The sequence below is a fragment of the Onychostoma macrolepis genome, chromosome 24, assembly GCF_012432095.1.
Source record: "Onychostoma macrolepis isolate SWU-2019 chromosome 24, ASM1243209v1, whole genome shotgun sequence".
NCBI classification, from domain to species: Eukaryota; Metazoa; Chordata; class Actinopteri; order Cypriniformes; family Cyprinidae; genus Onychostoma; species Onychostoma macrolepis.
This window is the reverse complement of record NC_081178.1, coordinates 7,835,582-7,856,636: the sequence shown is the minus strand read 5'-3', so window position 1 is coordinate 7,856,636 and position 21,055 is coordinate 7,835,582. Positions and strand designations below refer to the sequence as shown.

At 37.9% G+C, this 21,055-nt stretch overlaps 1 long non-coding RNA gene across 2 annotated transcripts in view; it reads left to right on the top strand.

The window, feature by feature from the left end:
* LOC131532840 (uncharacterized) overlaps positions 1-21,055 on the top strand; it is a 59,276-nt gene that overhangs the window by 14,750 nt on the left and 23,471 nt on the right. For both annotated transcript variants that reach the window (XR_009268969.1, XR_009268970.1), the window contains one exon: positions 1,828-1,856. This is a non-coding gene — a long non-coding RNA (uncharacterized LOC131532840). The remainder of the gene's footprint in view (positions 1-1,827; positions 1,857-21,055) is intronic.

Below are 21,055 nucleotides of genomic sequence, written 5' to 3'. Positions count from 1 at the left end.
TTGCCCGACAACCTCACACCATGGCTCCATTGGTTTCACCTGAGTGCAGTTGTGGCATCCACCATTTGGGGCTTCACCAGATTGTAAATTAAGCAGCTGCTTCCAAAACTCAGAGGGCCACCCTCTCAAGGTCAGCTCCCAGCAGCCAACCGGGCGAAATCAGGCATCTGTATGGCAGCCGTGCCATCCATATTTGAGTGGGTTGAGAACGCCATATGAGGTGAGACAGGAAAGGTGAAATTCAGCATGACATTCCACTTTGTTGTCATGGAAACCCGACCTTGATGGGGAAAAAAAAAAAGCTGGAAAACAATAAAACATCAAAAAAATAAAAAAGGGCAAAGAATTGGAATGCGATGGATAACAAGTCCACTGACCGGATACAACAGCTTAAAACAAGAGTGATAGTTCAACGTTTCTGCCGACATCTGATGACTCTTAACAACTCGGGGACAAGGAAGCCATTTTAGAGAATTTTCAAGCCCGAACATATTGCACCTGTTAAATTATTTAGCCCCACTCTGTGGCTTGGCTCTGCAGCACACTGAAAGCTGTAGCTACCGATTAGAGCCCCGCATGTCAGCATAGCAGGTCAACCTCCCTCGGCTTTCACTTATAGAGTAATTCATCGGCATTCACTTATACTAACATTCATCGGCGTCTCATTATCTCGCATTTACATCAGAAAAACAGCTTTTATTTTTTTTCATCCGACTGTTTAAACTCTGTCAAAGCACATTCACTGCAAAGGGTCAGATGTTGGGGTGAAAACAAACTCTTATCTGCGACTCTCGCCAAGAGGTCAGGCGCTAGCTTCGCTACTACGTAATTATAAACCAGTATAGCTCCCGCTTGGCCGTCAACCTTTCCTTTATCTCGATTGACACACAGATGCCGCCTGTGATAAACACTGCGAGTAGATCCTTTAATACCTCCTCAGTTCTGTCACCTTTTGAGATATACTTTACCTGAGCGAGAGAAGACATAGGTGACGGGGAGCATGACTCACTGCACTTAAAACTTTCCTCCGAGGATTTATAACCTTCAAACTGTTCTTCAGTTATTAATAGACCCATCGTAGTGTTTAAATCATGTTTATGGCTGAGATATCTGATCAGAATGTGTAATTAGCCTGAGAGAGTGAACGATCTTGTGCTTTCTTGTTTATAGCTGGCCTGGTCATTGAAAACACCACTTGAGGGCAGTGTTGAAATAAGCACTTCATTTTCTCAGCTCTCTTGTGAGGAAATGTGAATGCTTTGGAGTTGCTCTTTCCTAAACTGCTGTTTGCCCCAGTGGAACATTAATGTGCAAAGGTCTTTCGCTTCTCAAGTCTGACAGTCTGTCTCTCATCTAGAGTGTTGAAGATTTGGACTGGAGGATGTTTTTATTGCTTAAAAGTTGCTTTCTTATAGTTTTGGAGAATTAATGGACATTTCTTTTATGTTTTAAGTGTCAGAATTCATGAGATGAAAATGGAAGAAAATTAGTCATTTGTTGACATAGTAAGAGGATAGAGCTAAAAAATGAATGTGGATGGCATAGCTTAGATCATCTGGCCTTGGAGAAAATCTAATAAGAAATGTTTGAGGTCATTTTAAAGTCTTGGAGTTTTGATCATTTTAGGTCTTTGACTTTTTCGATTGCAAATCTGTAGCTTGGCATGTCTCAGTGCAGTCTGACATATTCAGATGTGAAACTCTGGAGATGCATATGGGATGGCTAGGTCTTTTCTCAGGAAAAACATCTTGGAAGCAGAATACTTGAGCAAAATTTTATATTTATCCCAATTGTCTATGAGCAACATTTTTTCTCTCTCTCTTTCAGGTGGATTATAATGCTGGGCAGGAAACAAGGTGAGCCCAAAATAATTATAAAGAGAATGCCATCACTCAACATTGCATTTTTTGTCACATTTTTTTTTTATGCTTTTCATTGTTTCATAATCATCATAATTTAAAACACATTTCATATCAATAGTCCCTTTAGAGCTGACCCCTATAATATTCAGACCAATGTGGGGGCCGAACATCTTTCTTCTTTGACAGCCTATACATATTTCTTCTTGTTTCTATAAGTTGCTATATGTAACTATATATAATTTTGTGCCATCAGTTAGTATTGTCATGACATTTTTTTTTTTACTGCATTTATTGGATTAATTAGCTGGTCTGTGGTTTTGTGAGCAAAGATGGCAGACTTCATGTGCCAGCTGAACAGTTCCCATTGAGATGATTAAGAATGTTAACAGATAGCGTCAGAATAGAAAGACATGAATCTCTAATAAGGCGTTGTTCATTTTTCTCCATCACAGCAAAAACAGCTTCAGAAGAAAATAAATCCACCTGTAGTTATTAATTTACATACTTTGAAGCCATTTAAACCAACTATTTATCAACCACTGAGGTTTGCTGTCCGTTGTTTGTAGATGCACATGGACATTTTAGGCTACATATATATTTGAAAGAGCTTATTTTGTGTTTATAAAGTCCAGATATTTCAGTGTATCAAATCACATTCTTGATCATTAGATAGTTCACTCTTTGACTACCTGGACATAATTAGATTCTGTCTATGTACCATGGACCCATAAGCAGTTGTCTTGTGCCTTGGGACCTTACAAATTGATGTTAGAATACATGTAGAAAGCTCTGGATCTCATGGTCATCCGCTTTACGACAGGCCCCATCATAGCCAGCTCAAGGTTCCCTCATGAGACCCAAATAAATGCTTTTTTAGAGATGAACAGAAGGCCAGGAAAGATTGAATCCTCTTTCTCTGAGGTGAGAAAGGGGTGCATCTCTGGAAATAGTCAGTGATAGATGAGATACATGGAACAAGACAGTCTGGCCCGGTCTCCAGCCAAGCTGAATCAGACAAACCGTCTGCTTGTTTGTGTCTCTCTCTCTGGAGCGTGCACACTTATTTCTCTCTGCTCTGCTTACACAGTACCCTTTTTTACAACTGATTACTTACCAGCAACAATACATCTATATTCATTTGTGCTGCATGCTCAGATTTTTACTTAATGAGTGTGCGCTTAAGCAAAACGCTGCACTCACTTGTTAAATGTTGGCCTTGGGACGTCTTCCCTGGAGCTCTCTGGTGTTTTAAAGAGCACTTTTTATTTCGTTGGCAAAGGTTTAGTAACAACAAAGCATAATTACATGTACACCTTGCATAATCAGTCTTTGTTTTGAGAGTTTTTGATAGTTTAAAGCATTTCATTTATCTGACTTTTTAAATCATTTTTGTTTATTTTTTTGTTTGTTTGTTTTAAGGGCTGGGTGATTTACAAACTATTGATTTAATTCCAGTTTGAAGCTGATTTAATTCAGAGTCATTTGGGCATGCATATATAAGCCCAAAAGACCTGTAATCAAATAAAAAAATAAATATATTTTTTACATTTATTCAAATATTCCATTATCAAAAATAATGACATCTTAATAACTTTATTGCATTGTGTTGTTTTTGCTAATTTACCATGAGGAATGTGAACAATAGTATTGTATTTTGGGGCATTTTGGCACCATTTTTGCTTTATTGACATGAATGATACTTGGTATGTCATACTGTAGTATGCATTACTTTTATATGTGGTGTATGATTATAACCTTGAGTATGATAAAATTGGAAAATCCCAATGGAAACTTCCATTGATGGAAGAACCTTTGAGTTGATGGTTAAGGTCATGACTCGTGATTGAAATCATGTTGAGTTTTCAGTTGTATTGCATTCTAATAGCATGTAGTTTTAAGCCCAATCCACTGCTGTTGAGTCAGTTCTCTGGATGTAGATGGTGATGGTGTTCATGGAGCAGGGGATGTTCTTCATATCTGCTCCCAGCATCATCTCACTGGCTTGCTTCAGTCATGAACAGCTACTGGAAATTGCTTCTTTCACCCACATAAGGGCTGTGCATCGGTTAACAGCATGTTTATTATGTTCACTCTGTGCTGGCTTCTGGATGCTCTGGGCTTATCTATGATTTAAGCTATTGTGGGTGACCTCAAAACGATGAAGGCCACCTTAGAGGGCAAGCACTGAGGGCAAGGGATTCTGGGACAGTGACAAAAATGCTTGAGTGACAGCACAGTTTCTGCAAGGGGTAAAAGCATAGAAAGCAAAGAAGCAAATCAAATTGCTTTAATTGCAATAGTCAAAGGTTGCACCATGGTTTGAAAGTAAAATATTATTAATAAAATACATATACAGTCTAAGTAAAAAAAAAAACTTTAAAAAAAAAAAACTATATATATATATATATATATATATATTAAAAATTTTATTTATTTATTTATTTGAGTTTAAATTTGATTTTAAATCCCAGATTGTTTTTATGGGATCTAAGATGTTGAATAAACATTCTGGACCTCACTCTATATGCATGTATTTTGTTACGCTTCTTATTGGCATAAACCTATATACTGTTATTCAAACAATACACAAACCATTTAGTCTGGCCTCAAAGAGGTCTATAGTTCGAGCTCTCTGGACTGTAATTGAGACATAAAAGCACATTCATTCAGTTCTGCTTTGTACAGTGGAGCACCGGCGGCTGAATTTGCATGCTGACGGGAAGGTTACTTTCAGATGCATTACGACTGCTGCGAGCTGTCATCAAGGATCTCATATTCAATCAGTGCGGCTTAATGCATTACAAGCAGTCGTAGGAAATTTTAATGAGAGTTCCTAATTAGCCAATAGCGAAGTCATAATCACTTCAGAAACAAATTAAGCCACGGGTATTTTGGAGGATAAATGTTCTGCCCCTGTCCACACAGTCTTGGCCTTTTTCATTTAAAGCCATCATGCTCAAAAATGGACTGACCAGGTTTTGTTACACTGCTAACCTTTGAATTATCATAGTACAGCTAAATGGTAGACTATTTTTGTGTGAAGTAGGCATGAAATGGTTCTATAGAATGCAACAATTGGGGTCCCAAAGAAAAAAATCTGATTAATTATATGTGTACAGGTGCTGGTCATATAATTAGAATATCATCAAAAAGTTGATTTATTTCACTAATTCCATTCAAAAAGTGAAACTTGTATATTATATTCATTCATTACACACAGACTGATATATTTCAAATGTTTATTTCTTTTAATTTTGATGATTAGAGCTTACAGCTCATGAAAGTCAAAAATCAGTATCTCAAAATATTAGAATATTTACATTTGAGTTTGAATAAATGACCATCCCTACAGTATAAATTCTGGGTATCTCTTGTTCTTTGAAACCACAATAATGGGAAGACTGCTGACTTGGCAATGATCCAGAAGACGAACATTGACACCCTCCACAAGAGGGTAAGTCACAGAAGGTCATTACTGAAAGGTGTGGCTGTTTACAGAGTGCTGTATCAAAGCATATTAAATGCAAAGTTGACTGGAAGGAAGAATTTGGGTAGGAAAAGGTGCACAAGCAACAGGGATGACCGCAAGCTTGAGAATACAGTCAAGCAAAGCCGATTCAAACACTTGGGAGAGCTTCACAAGGAGAGAACTGAAGCTGGAGTCAGTGCATCAAGAGTCACCACGCTCAGACGTCTTCAGGAAAAGGGCTACCAAGCCACTTCTGAACCAGAGACAACGTCAGAAGCATCTTACCTGGACTGTGGAGAAAAAGAACTGGACTGTTGCTCAGTGGTCCAAAGTCCTCTTTTCAGATGAAAGTAAATTTTACATTTCATTTGGAAATCAAGGTCCCAGAGTCTGAAGGAAGAGTGGAGGCACAGAATCCATGTTGCTTGAAGTCCAGTGTGAAGTTTCCACAGTCAGTGATGATTTGGGCTGCCATGTCATCTGCTGGTGTTGGTCCACTGTGTTTTCTGATGTCCACAGTCAACGCAGCCATCTACCAGGAAATTTTAGAGCACACATGCTTCCTTCTGTTGACAAGCTTTATGGAGATGCTGATTTCATTTTCCAGCAGGACTTGGCACCTGCCCACACTGCCAAAGGTACCAAAAGCTGGTTCAATGACCATAGTGTTACTGTGCTTGATTGGCCAGCAAACTCGCCTGACCTGAACCCCATAGAGAATCTGTGGGGTATTGTCAAGAGGAAGATGAGAGACACCAGACCCAACAATGCAGATGAGCTGAAGGCCACTATCAGAGCAACCTGGGCTCTCATAACACCTGAACAGTGCCACAGACTGATCGACTCCATGCCACGCCGCATTGCTGCAGTAATTCAGGCAAAAGGAGCCCAAACTAAGTATTGAGTGCTGTACATGCTCATACTTTTCATTTTCATACTTTTCAGTTGGCCAAGATTTCTAAAAATCCTTTCTTTGTATTGGTCTTAAGTAATATTCTAATATTTTGAGATACTGATTTTTGACTTTCATGAGCTGTAAGCTCTAATCATCAAAATTAAAAGAAATAAACATTTGAAATATATCAGTCTGTGTGTAATGAATGAATATAATATACAAGTTTCACTTTTTGAATGGAATTAGTGAAATAAATCAACTTTTTGATGATATTCTAATTATATGACCAGCACCTGTATGTAAGTCAAATGCAAACTCAGAATATTATGCAAACCTGCAATAATTACATATGTTAAATAAGACAAATATAATTCATTTAATACCATTTTATTAAACAATATCTTTGCTACTGACCTTCGATGATCCAGTTCAACCATACCAATAAGCAAAAATGATACATTTGTGTTTCATTTTTGTTATTTGCTGAATAGTGTTGAACTTTCTTCTTCTGCGTCATATTCTTCATGCAATTTGTTTGAACTGTGCCCTCTACTGTACAGATGTGAATTTACATTTCCTTCAGCCTGAGGCTTATTCATTTCATTATTGGTGTGAAAGGGCTTGTAGATTTGTATAAGAATAACTTTTTTATATTAAAAACAAACAAGCAAGCCCTGCCCAGATTTAAACTCAAAATTAACGTAACACATGACTTTCCATAAAAAGTAACTAAATAACATAACCAGGCAACCAGGTGAGGAGTACAGAGACAAGTTTGTCTTGCCTACAGTCAAGCATGGTGGTGGGAGTGTCATGGTCTGGGGCTGCATGAGTGCTGCTGGCACTGGGGAGCTACATTTCATTGAGGGAACCATGAATGCCAACATGTACTGTGACATACTGAAGCAGAGCATGATCCCCTCCCTTCGGAGACTGGGCCGCAGGGCAGTATTCCAAAGAGGCTGAGGGTAAAGGTGATGGACTGGCCAAGCATGTCTCCAGACCTAAACCCTATTGAGCATCTGTGGGGCATCCTCAAATGGAAGGTGGAGGAACCCAAGGTCTCTAACATCCACCAGCTCGAGTTCGGTGATGTCGTCATGGAGGGGTGGAAGAGGACTCCAGTGGCAACCTGTGAAGCTCTGGTGAACTCCATGCCCAAGAGGGTTAATGCAGTGCTGGAAAATAATGGTGGCCACACAAAATATTGACACATTGGGCCCAATTTGGACATTTTCACATAGGGGTGTACTCGCTTTTGTGGCCAGCGGTTTAGACATTAATGACTGTGTGTTGAGTTATTTTGAGGAGACAGCAAATTTACAGTGTTATACAAGCTGTACACTCACTACTTTACATTGTAGCAAAGTTTCATTTCTTCAGCGTTGACACATGAAACAATATAATAAAATATTTACAAAAATGTGAGGGGTGTACTCACTTCTGTGAGATACTGTATGTATATATATATATAAGTAATTATTATTATATGTGCATATTTTGCAACAAACGTAAAATATGTTGTTGTTTATATTTCTGGACAAAATAATGGAAAAAAATGCTTTCTGAACCAAGGCAGCTAAAAAAGTGTAGTTATCATGCATTTGACCCAACTAACCCCTTCCCTCATTATGACATCATGAAATGGCATGTACTGTGGGAAAGGGTCTCTCATTTAGTTCCATGTTCTGTTTACACTGTTTGTTAGCAGCTGTGTAAGAGCTCGGTGGCATGTTTATCACACCCTGGTCCTTTTTTGCAGAATCATCTAAAAGGTTTTACACATACAGTACATCAAAATTTGTCCTCTGAAAGGCAGACCGTTTCACAGAATGCAGCATCTTTATGCTTGACTGTGGACGAACACGAATCCCACAGCTTCGCCCAGAAGGATGCTGGCAAACATCGTAATGTGGAAGAAAATCTTTAACATCCTGAGCAAAGTGACACCACTGCAGTTTTTTTTGCTCCCTTGAGCTCTACGGAGGAAACATCACAGGCACATTGAGGCCACAGTTGCCGTTTGATTGATGTGTCAAACTGCCCATCTAGAAGGACTTTGCCTCCGGAGGCTGGCTTCTGTGTTGAAGCGCAGAATCGGTGGCTTTGATTGGCTGGGCTGGATGGTTCAGCGTATATGTGTGTGTGTGACTGATTTTTTTCTCGCTGTTCGACACTATTATTCAGTCTCGTCTGTCTCACTACCTACTGTTTAGAAACTATCTTGACATTTCAAGTGATTGTGACACTGTACATTGCTAAAAATATTCTTATTTTGTTTCACACTTTTTTTCCCCCCTTGTAAATATGCATTAGCTCAGGGGAAATATGCACATGCTCCATATTTTGTAATGCTGCGTTAAAAAGTGAGCATTCACTGACTCATTGATCATGTAAAAATTCACTTTCATGACTCATTTTTCTATCCCCCAACCAAACAGATTAATTTCTAATATTCCTGCACATACATTCACGCCAAGAATAATAATTTATTTTGAGAAATCGGCGCTCAGAATAGCTGCTGATGTCTGATGGTAATCAACCACATATTAATTAAGGCACAATTGCTGAGTCAATTGAAAGAGGCTGGTTAAATATTGATGTGTCTAAAAGGCCCATCATGGGAGACGGACAGCCAGGGTGATGGGACGGCGGCCACAGGCACAGTTCACGTCCTCTTATAGCAGCAGTGGGCTGAGTGCTAGATCAATGGGAGCTGTGCTTTGGTGTTGAATACAGAGAAAGAAACTCTCCCTCTTTCTCTGCAGCATCCAGCAAGCGCGGCTTTCATGCACGGCAAATGTGTAAAGCTGACAAGCTCATTAGCAGCTTTGCCGTCACAGTCAGGACACTCTGATGTACATAGAGAGCTTTTAGTTTACTGTCAGTTTATGGCTTAATCTAGATCTCAGTTGTGGTTATTAAAAGCAATTCACTTCCCTTTAAGGCAATTTAGTACACTCGGTGGCCATATTGGTACAGTCCCCAAGCAGTTTTCACCAGTCATGCTAGCACAGATTTCAAATGGGGAAGGGCCAGAATTGTTGCTCAAATAACATTTCAAATCAAGGTTAAAATTTGACAACAATTGTATCATAACATGGTTTTTTTTTTCTCTCTCCCATAAATCATGCAAAAAATGCTGCCAATTTGAAGGCAATATTGCATACTATATATGTTTTATTGAGAGGGCAAAAATACATCTTAAACCAGTTTTGGTAGTCCTATCTGCTCTCTCAGGTTGGTCTGTTTTTAGTTTTAGAGAGGTTTGGACACTTATCAGCTGGCCACCAAATGAATAAATCAGCCAAACACCAGCTTGGCCAGGCCAGAACTGCTTAAACTAGCTGAGAATGGCAGGCCAGTTTAGGTTGACCTAAAGCAAGGAACTCTAAATATCCAAAATGATTTATGAAATGAGAGCAATATTGATAGTTGTTTTTGTAATTTACTGTGTAGAGCAAAGCGATAGTTCACCCAAAAATTAATTACTCACCCTCATGTTGTTCCAAACCTGTGAGACCTTCGTTTATCTTCGGAACACAAATTAAGATATTTTTGATGAAATCCGAAAGCTTTCTGACCCTCTGACTTGCATAGACAGCAATGGAAACCTATACACAGAAGAGAAGTTGCTTCATTAAATTACAGTTGAACCACTGATGTCACATGGACTATTTTAACAATGTCCTTACTACTTTTCTGGGTCGTGACCTTGGTAGTTATGTTGCTGTCTATGTAGGGTCAGAAAGCTCTCGGATTTCATCAAAAATATCTTAATTTGTGTTCCAAAGATGAACAAAGGTCTTATGGGTTTGGAACGACATGAGGGTGAGTAATAATGACAGAATTTTCATTTTTGGGTGAACTATCCCTTTAAATTGATCACTTCAGAATTATGACTTTGAAGGAAACTATGTAGACAGTTGGCAGCAAGGCTCAAGGTTTGTGTATGTTTTATTCAGACTGTTTCTTCTCTCTGCATTGCACCTATAGGTAACATGAGAAGGAATGACCTCATGCACTGCTACATAAACACAAACACACATGACAATGGCATGTTTTATTCATAAGATGTTGTATGTAGTCTATATGGCTTCATTTACGCCTCAGTCCTGAACAGGTTGACTGAGAGGCAACAACAATGAAACAGCTGGTGTGCTGAGATATTTCCATTTATGTTCAGATAAACCTTTGTTAGCGCTTTTCTATGTAGTTCCATTGCTGATTGTATAGAGTGGTCGTGTGTGTGGCATATTAAAACAGATTTATTGTTTTGTGTTGCATAGGTGTGTGTGCATGAGTGTGTCTGAAGATGGATCCGTCTGTTCTCCCGAGTCTACTATTTGGGCCAAAGCAATCCTGCTCTCTCCTGGGATGGCACAGAGAAGGAGACACATAAATAAGGATGTTTTACTTCCCTTTTGGAATGGCAAACACTTGGCTTGGCCATTTTTTTTGAGAGTACATACTGCATTGAGCAGTATATATTCAAGTATAGATTCCCTCACCGCTAATGGGCTCTTAGCGTTGTTAAAATCCACCCTAGTCATGCTTTGCTTTGCAGGGTTGTTTCACCACACAAAGACACGAGGCTTATGGTAATGTTAACTAAAGACTTTGTCGATTAAGTTACAGTAACAGGTCTAGACTCGCTGCTGATTGCTGGCAGTTTGTGACACAACCAATCAGCTTGATTGATTGGCTCTCTCTGCGCTCTCAGACAAGCTGATTGGCATGTTAACGACATCAGCATGGAAAGCCACAAAGTCAGGCCTGCATTTCATGACAGTTAGCTGACCACCCTAAATGTTTTAGGTCATCTTGTGTAGTTTTTGTTTTGTGGGTAAGATGCTTAATTTGTTTCTGCTTTAATTGATCACACTGCGCAGTTCGTGAAATACCGATCTTTTCTGTGTATGTGGCCCAGTACAAGCTTGATCGATGGAATGAAATAATCCAACAAACCCTTCAGCCTTCAAATATAGTCATAGACAAACACTGAAAACCCTTAAAGAGTCAATTAGATGGTTAAATGACCCATCGGAAAGATAAATGCATAGCACGACGTAAAAATCCATCAGCATCAGTCCCAGCAAGGCAGGTAATTGCATTAGCCTTTGAGTGGACCCATCTGTCCATGGCTTGTGTGAATCCTGACTCGTGAAATAATAAATCAGCGGAAAAGCAAGTCTGTCAGGTGTTTCGCAGATTCAGGCCGTGGTGATTTGCGTGCCGTGGGGTCCTCTACTACCTTGAGCGTGCAAGCATGACAACAACAGATGCTTTTTGTCTCTTCGTCCCCCACGGCTTGTCTTTTGTTTGTCCTTGACAGCTGAGAAAGCATGAAGGATTCCCTTTGTTCAGTCAAGTGCAGTCGCTAACTATTGCGAGACACCTCCCTTCTGATAAGCGGTTTGGAAATGGGCACACAGAGTCGGTGAAATCTTCCCAATTTCCATTTTGGCTAGATTTTATTATAATGAGCATTTATATTCAGTTGTTAATTAGCAGAAAATCAGTGTTCTGTATTCTTTGTTGTAACATTGCTTTTTGTTTAGACACTTCATATTCATAATGAGAGACAAGAAATGGTGGCAGGATGAGGGGTAATAGGATTGGAATATATGCAAATGTTTGGTCTCTTGAATTTTTATCATTTCATGCTCTCGGCCAGTTAGGTTTATGGGCATGTCACGTGACCTGTCCATGCTGGCATCTGTCTCAAGTGCCTTACACTAAATTACATACATTACCGTTCAAAAGACTGTGGATTTTATTTTATTTTTTCTGGAAAGACTTTAATACTTTTATTTAGCATTAAAGGGATAGTTCACCCAAAAATGAAAATTACCCCATGATTTACTCACCCTTAAGCCATCCTAGGTGTATATGACTTTCTTCTTTCAGATGAATACAATCGGAGTTATATTAAAAAATTGTCGTGGCTCTTTCTAGGCTTTATAATGGCAGTGAATGGGGGTTGAGATTTTGAAGCCCAAAAAAAGTGCATCCATCGATCATATCAAGTACTCCACATGGCTCTGGGGTGTTAAAGTCACCATGAAATCAAAATTAAAGTTTTTTTGGGTGTTAGTATCAATATGTTAGTCTTAAGGTTAAGCCAGTGTGCTCCAAAACCGTGACAAAATTCGGATTTAGAAGATATAAGCATTCAAAGCTTGCAGTTTGTCACTTCCGCCAAAATGGATCAACGATGGATCAAGCGCCCACCCCCTACACTACAAATAGACGCTGAAGCTGCGGCTGAGATCGGTCACTTGTTCACAGTGTAGTATTTTCTGTACAGAGAATGGCATGTAGTGCACAATGTAGGCGATAGGGAACAATTCAGACAGTGTAAATATGCTTTCGACTGGGGCCCTCACGCGAACTGCGGCAGCGCGCACAGACTGATCCGAACTTTGGCTCTAGTCCAGAGACGCGATCGCACGGAACGAATCATGTGCGCGAGTCGGTATATATTAAACACTTTTAAAACTACACAGCCTCAGCATGATTATGATCACTATTTTGTTTTACTAAGAGTTTCATATTCAGTCTAGGGGGTAAATAGACTGTGGCTGTCAAATGCGGCTTTACAGAGCTCAACGGCTCTGACCCGAGCAGATATAAGCAAAACGATATTGGCTATTTTAAAAAGGGGGCGGGGCCCTGTCTTCCTGTTTCAGTTGAAATTACATCATCACATAGAATAACGCTGCATGTTTCAAGGCATTTCAGGGGACCTTTAATAAAGGCCTTATGAAGCGAATAGATGCGTTTGTGTAAGAAAAATATGCATATTTAAAACTTTATAAACCATAATCTGTGCACTCTAAAAAATTCTGGGTTGTTTCAACCCAACTTTGGGTCAAATATGAATTAACCCAACTTTTGTGTTAAAAATTTTATGTAAAAATTTAACCCAAAAGCTGGGTGAGTCCATATTTGACCCACAGTTGGGTTGAAACAACCCAGCATTTTTTAAAGTGTAGCTTCAACTGTCGTACGCACGTTCACAAGAACATGGCGTTCCGCTGCGCGTCGGGTGGTTCTTTGCCTCCACGTCGTGCATTCAAATCATTTAATGATTTGCTAGCCGTTGATTATCCCGTTTATGCCATGGTCATTTGCCAGCATTCACATATTAAAGATGTTAATTTAATATTTACTTAATTAGTTAATAATAATTACTTCGCGGAGGCTACACGTTACACATGCTACACATAAAGCATTCACATATTAAAGATATTAATAATATTTGCGCTGCAATATTTGACCGGAACGATAAAAATGACGGTTATTTTCGTCTGAAAATATAAGACCCTTTTTCTGTTAGTAAACAATGTGACGTTTTTCTGTGGGCGGGGCTTAGCTGGAGGCAGAAAGATTCCACTGACCGCTTCACTAACGCTAGCTATGATGTTTGTTTACTTTGTTTTTTTTAACAATGGCTGGAGAAAATCCGATTTTACCTGCATATGTAAGGTCACTCACTGTGCAGGACCATGATTGTTATTTAAATAAGTTAACTTTAACGGACAAAGTCAGATATATTAAAGTATATATATCCTGTAAATGATGTAAGTTAAATTTACAATACCTTACATACAGTACATTTAAAGGAAGATGTAAATGGTTTCTAGAAATAAAAATTCCAGAAATTAATTTTGAACTTTCTGTATTTAATTATTCTTTCTTACTAAGTTCTCAGAAAGTCCAGCCACTATCAGTCACAACAATTAGATGATTAAGCATATACATCGTCAGTTTGTTGTTTTACACACATGCACACAGACATTATTTCATAGTTGTGAGATGCATAATAAATCTTTAGACACGTAACACAAACCATAATCCATAATAACAAAAGACAATACTTTATTTAACCTTTTCTGATAAGAAGTGTGCGCTGCAAACGCAAGCATTTTTAATGATCGTTTCTGTCCAGTCCACTCGTTTTATCTCGTTTAACCACAGCTATCGTCGTTTTTTTTGTCTGGCAGAGGCAGCAGGTATGCGTTAAAATTTCAAATTGGAGCCTGTACTACATAGATTCTTGCATCCAACATCACAACAAGATGATATTTTAAGCTCCTTGTGTAGCCGAATCTGCGCTGGTTTGAATGGGCCGCCTCCAGTTTTCCGTTTGTTTTGCCTCCAGCTAGCGCTGTGACGTAATCGTGACGTCGGCGCAAAAAGGGTCTATTACTATTCAGCTGTAACTGTATGTTACTATGGTTACCAGTATTTGTAGGAAGCGCATAGAACGTGATTAAACTGACCTGGAACTACACATGCAGATAAATGAATTTAATCAACACCTGCCAGCCAATCAGAATCGAGTATTCAGACAGACCATTGCATAATATATTTTGTATGATAACAGTGTAAAATCTGGAATGTGGAGCAAAACAAGTGAGAACCACTGTGTGTTACCTTACTAACATGTTAAAAAATGCCCTATAAAATAAAGCAGAATAATTTTCCCCTACACTTAGCGTGTGTGGCGCTTTGTCATAAAGCTAATCCTTTCATACTGTCTCCATTATGCTTGGCCTCATTCCTCATTGCAAACAAGCGCTGCCGTCTATTGATCAGGACCTGCCACAAAACTGATTAGACACCTCTCCCTGCTCTCTGACTGCCATATCAATCCTGCCTACTCCACCACTATCAGCTCATATAAAGCTATCAGCTGACGCTCTGCATTAACTAGCACAGAGCGCTTACATTAGCTGCTACAAATGAAGGTGAAGGGGACATATTTTTTTAGCCCAAGGCTGCGTACGTATGTAATTAACTCATAATCTCTCACAGGAATTGTTTTTAATCACCTCCCGCTTCCATTAACTTGTTTATTATTTTTATTGCGTTACCATTTTTGCGGGAGATTTTGGAAGGGCATTCAGCGTGGGCTGGGTTAGTCAGTGTGTGTTTACGCTGTGGAGTACAAAGGAGTTAATATAGTACTGTTTGCATGTCTCTGGGTTTCATGTGGTCCATATGGTGACTACTGAGATACTGTGGGGGGAGAGAAAAAAAGCACAGAGAAAGTAAGTGGTATGATGGCCAGCACTAATGAAACAGCCCCTGCAGTGTAGACACACAGCTACCTGTGCTGATTCATTGGATGACTCAGACAGCACACATCCTGTGAGACGGCCTGATATGGAAGAGAGCTCCAACTGAAATCACTCTACTATATCCTGCTCATTAACTTACAGTTATACACACTTATTTAATGGCCGGAAATTAAACAAGCGTGGTAATGAGCTATATGTACAGCACTGTGTACTAATCGTTTTTTTAAAAGCATTTAGATTGTAATAAAGTTCAGATATTATTAAAGGCCCTTGCAAAGTTCCAAACCTGTCTATTAAGTGTCCTGTAATATGGTAGTCATAACTTTATAATTATTATGATCACATAATAATAATTATTTATTATTATATTATATATTATATAATTACAATTTAAAAATTGCAGACTGTTTGGGGTCTGTAACATTTTAAAATGTTTTTGAAAGAAGTTTCTTATGCTCACCAAGACTGCATATATTTGATCAAAATGATAGTAAAAACAATAATATTGTGAAATGTGATTACATTTATATTTTCTTTTTTAAATAACTGTTTTCTATTTTAATGTTTTAAAATGTAATTTATTTCTGTGATGGCATAGCTGAATTTTCAGCATCATTACCCCAATCTTCAGTGTCACATAATCCTTCAGAAATTATTCTAATATGCTGATTTGGTGTTTAAGGAACATTTCTCATTATTCAGTGTGTCGTTGCTTAAAGTAGGCTATTAATTTAATTTATTTAAATAATACTTTTGAAAGTAGCGTATATAAAAAGCATTAGTATCATCACTATTTTTTACTACCTCAACCACTACTACGATGACTACTACTAATTTAATATTTTAATATTATATATTATTAATAATGATGGTAATATTGTATATAATTACTATGTTTTGAGTTTTCTGGTTTGGAAATTAAGAAAGTAAGTGTATAATGCACATGAAGAACACATTATTTCTCCCATAAATGTATAACCAGTTAATGTATTATTGTTTTAATATTAACTATTAGTATAATACTTTAATGATGGTCTTGATGATGACCATTTTAGACATATAAATAAGAATTCCATATAGGGATTAATTTTTATAGATTTATTTGTCAATTCTTTATTTTGCGCAAGAATAAGTCGACAGTTCTATGCTCTAAAAGAGGTTTACACAGAGCTCCAAGGCACCCTGTGACTACAACAGCAATTGAATATTTCAGGATCTTAAAAATGTCAGACGTCTGATGTCATGCAGACTGCTGTCACAATTACATAACTGTGTATATTTACTGTGCGTCCGAATGTGTTTCTTTCTATTTGATTCCTCCGAGGTGAATATAAACATCATATTTCCGAAAAGACAGACTCTAGTACATGTTTGGATTTGTCCATATTATCTGCTGGTGGAGAGACAGAACTGGGCAGTGCAGACAGGCAGGCAGCTTGTGCTTGTTTTTTTCAGTACCTGCTTATGTTTCATAACTGAAATCCAGTTGATTTTGCTGAAATTGTGTAAACTGTGTTGTTTGAGAATTGTGAGTCGAACATTGCAACGTTGGCTGAACCAATGATGAGAGTTGCGGTCGGACTGTTCATACAAACCAATAGCAGAAGGGGGCAGTGTTCGGGAAACCTGTCTGGAAACAATCTTTTGCAGTTGTACGGCTCGGAAATTGTGAGTTAACATTAATCCCAGGGGTCTGTGATTGATATAGTCCATTATTATGCCATCCTTAAAAAGTTTTACCTGTCCACAAACGGAGACAGCACCTTATGATCATCTGTTCTAAATGTAGCCAGTCAAATGACAGGCCAGCAGGTGTCCTGTCGGTGTAGATGGCTGTAATTGAGGCAGAACTATGCAGGGAGAGAATGCAGGATGAGGAGGGCGGGGGGCGGAGGGGGGGGGCTGCGTCTGTCTCCGGGGGGTGTGATCCTGCGTAATTCCCACCTAGCTCCGCTCGGCCTCCGTGTGCAGCCCCCCGGTCGCCTATTAAGAACTGCTCGGGTAGCCGTGGGGAGTCTGGATTCATTACCGAAGTTGCACACAGACAGAGCACAGAAGTTCACCTCATTCTTCCTCTTCCTTCACTGCAGTTGGAAATTCGTATATAAAGTGGACATACCTGCGGTGTGCTCTCGCGTGGAACTGAGACGCAGTGGTTAGTGAAGCAGAGCAGCACGATATTAAGATCTTTGAGCTGAACAGACTGTACCTACAGCTGTCTAGAGACATTCGCCCACGGAACTGACCTGAATTACCTCCAAAAAGCCCTCATAGCTCATTCGGGCTCAGCTTTCTTAAAAATTGGCCGTCATCCAATTCAAAATTTGAAATCAGTTAAATAGATGACATGATAGCTGCCAAGTAGTCTATTTAAAAATGCCAATACAAATCACTAAAATAAAAATTATAAATAAATAAATAAAATTAGAATAGGAAATTGTAATATATAATGTTAATATATAGAATAATCTAATATATATATATATATATGCTAGCTTTATAAGTAAGTGAAATCTCAATTAAATATAAATTACAAGACATTTTTGTCAAACATCACAAGATAAACCCCAAAGTAGTTTATTTAAATAAATGATATGCTTTGCGTAATTTACTTATGAAGCTAGCCAGTTACTTGTTACAAGATTTTTTTTGTCAAATATCACAAGACAATTTTCATTATGCAGTAAAACCCAAAAATGGCACAGGCATTAGTAACCATCATCTTTTGTCTCCTCCTCTAAATCTGGTAGGAAACGGGATTCGTTCTGTCTGTGGGAATAAGGAGCTCGAAATATATCAATAAATTATTTAAAGAGCTGTTTTTCTCCGTGCAGTCATTTACAATTCTATATTTAACATCCGTTTGTTTGAGCATTATGGCTCATAGATATATCTTCATATCCCAGAAACACCCCAGCATAGACAAAATGATGAACTGTCTGCTGTCTGACATATTTAACTTCCTGAAATATTCAATTGCCTTTTTAGTCACAGGCTGTCTTGGAGCTCTGTGTAAACCTCCTCTGTTGCACAGAAACGTCGACTTATTTTCATTCTTGCCTATCTATCGTGCAAGACTCGACATAAAATGAATCTACACAATAACAATTCCAAAATGGCATAAACCCATCCGCACATCAATCAAATACTTTAAAACTGTAATATTTGGCCGCATGTGTTTAGACATTTTGTTTTGCTTACCTAATTTCAGAAGTTTTTTGAATGATTTTTTGAAAGGAAAAAAAATGATTTTTTAGGAAAGATTCATTTGTTTGTGAATTATGACTGTGTTTGTTGCGATTCAAAAACAGACTGGTTTGAAAGAGTCATTTGTTTATGAATCAGACTATGCTGGTTGCTCTGTTGTGTTTTTGATTCACTAATGAATCGTTTTACGGGAGTCATTTGTTCATTATTTGAACTTTTGTTTCGCTAAAGAAATGTTTTTAAAGTCATTAGTTGGTGAATTGTACTACAAAGGTCAATGTTAGTAATGCATATTAATAATGCATGTTGGCCAGTTATTCTTCATTCATTGCCTGTGGTTCAGTGTCATTGTCAGCTTATTTGTCACAATTTTAGCTAAATTCCTTACCAAAAAGCTGTAAAGAGCAATAGCTGATTCTTCTTTCAGGACGAGAGAGAAATGATCAGGATCTTCTTTTATCTTTTATGATTGCTGTCTGGTATACTGTAGTAGAGGTTAAGCAGAAACTGATCAACAGACCTTCAAACGGATTCTCGATGCTTTGATGAATCCACTTCCTCTTTCTTATGGATCAATAGGGGCGTAAAGCAGGCCGTGGCTAGCCTCGGTAGAATCATCCGCTGAACCTGAGCTCAACCTTTGGAGAGTGAACCGTAACCACATAAGCCAATGGATTCTGAAATGAAACTTTTCCTCCTAATGTGATAGACAATGTTTTCAATGGGTTATCAGGCATAGGCTTTTCTTTTCATCGAGTTTTCTTCTTTGGTGTGATGTTTGATGGTTCAATTTGCAGTACAATTTTCACACCTTTCCAATTGAGCTGTTAGCCACTTACAAGTAACTGCTGAAAGGCTAGACAATACAACGGATAAGAGTAATGGTACAACAGTGGAAAAGATGGTTAAGAGAAAAGTCACAGATTATGCTGCGGTCAGTCGGAAATCTTCTCTAACAGCACGGATTTGAGTCATATCCAGAGCTCTTAGTGCTTTAAGATTGTGGGGGTATGCTTGTCAAAAATAAGCATGTTGTTATAAAAACAACCACTACTAAAATGCATTTGGCAAACAGACCTGGGCTGAGCATCCACTGTATTTAAATTCCAATTCATTTCGTAAGTTTGAATTAAATTTGATTTGAGGAAACCAAAGAATGCAGAATCGATATTGCATGTATTGGAATAAAGTAGGAATAAATATCTAAATAGAAAATAATTTGAAATTCAAATGAATTCCTATAAATTCAACAGTATTTTTAACTAGACAAGCACAAAGTTGATCGTTTGTAGCCAGGGTGGAAGGGCACTTAAATTCATTTTTTGTTGATTTTATTTTATTTTTCATTATTATTATTATTATTATTTTTTTACTACCATTTAGAAGTTGAAAGGTGTCTCTTATGCTCACCAATGCTGCATTAATTTGATCAAAAATATAGTAATAACAGTATAATTGTGAAATAGTATTACTCTTTTTAATATATTTTAAAATATAATTTATTCCTGTGAAAATCATTTGAATAGTATGAGCTCAAGAAACATTATCAATGTTAAAAACAGTTTTTGCAGAAAAGTGAGGGGCCTACCTTTTTTTTTTTATTTTTTTTTTAGGATTCTTTGATTAATAGAAAGTTCAAAAGAACAGCAGTATTAAAAAAATCTCATTCTTTAATTTCAGCTCAAATTCCAGTTCAAGTTTCTGTGGGGTTTGGTCAGTTGAATTCATATCCAACTCATGAAGTCGAACAGCACCAATTCTTCAATTCAGAAATTTTAACAAACCCCAGCAAGAAGCATAAAAATAAAAATAAAAATAAAAAACACAGGTTGGACTCTAAACGGAGTCCATTTACAAGACTTTGTACTTCCTTCCAGCTTAGTATGCAGCACAAGTTGTATTGTTGGGTTCAGAGCAGTTTTCCACAATTGAACATTTATTTTTTTCTGATTTTGACTCACTTCAAAACCCATTTTACAGATCAAACATTAACAAATAAAGGTCTGGAATGTGTTTGGTGCACAGAGTTTTAGCAAGCGCCCCTGCAGTTTATCTTAACTCTATCTCAAAGCCCTAGCAAATGGGAAAAATAAATATATTTGATTAAGTTAAATTTTAAATCATGCCGCAATTGGTCCCAAAGGTTCTTTGGGAAATTTCCAAAAACTGTGTTGACATCTTGCGAGCAGTCATATATAAAACAGAATACTTACTTCAAAATAGTCTGACCTCTAAAATTATGTTTTCAAAACCCATAGTTGCATTTTTTAACATTAAAATATAATGACCATGGAAGCCACAGGAAACCTTGGTGGTGGTGTTTGCTATGGCAGTTGCTCATGCTAAGGTAATTGTTAGTATTCCAGACCTAAATGATAGCTCAAAATGTGTATTTTTTTTGAGGAGAGGTGTGCTTTTACTTCTCTAAGTAATCAGACTTGATTGTTTTTACCTTGGGCTTGTATAAAAGGGGGAAAAGCAATAGACTTACAGTACATTAAAGCAGCGCCACGTGATACGAGGCTGAAATATT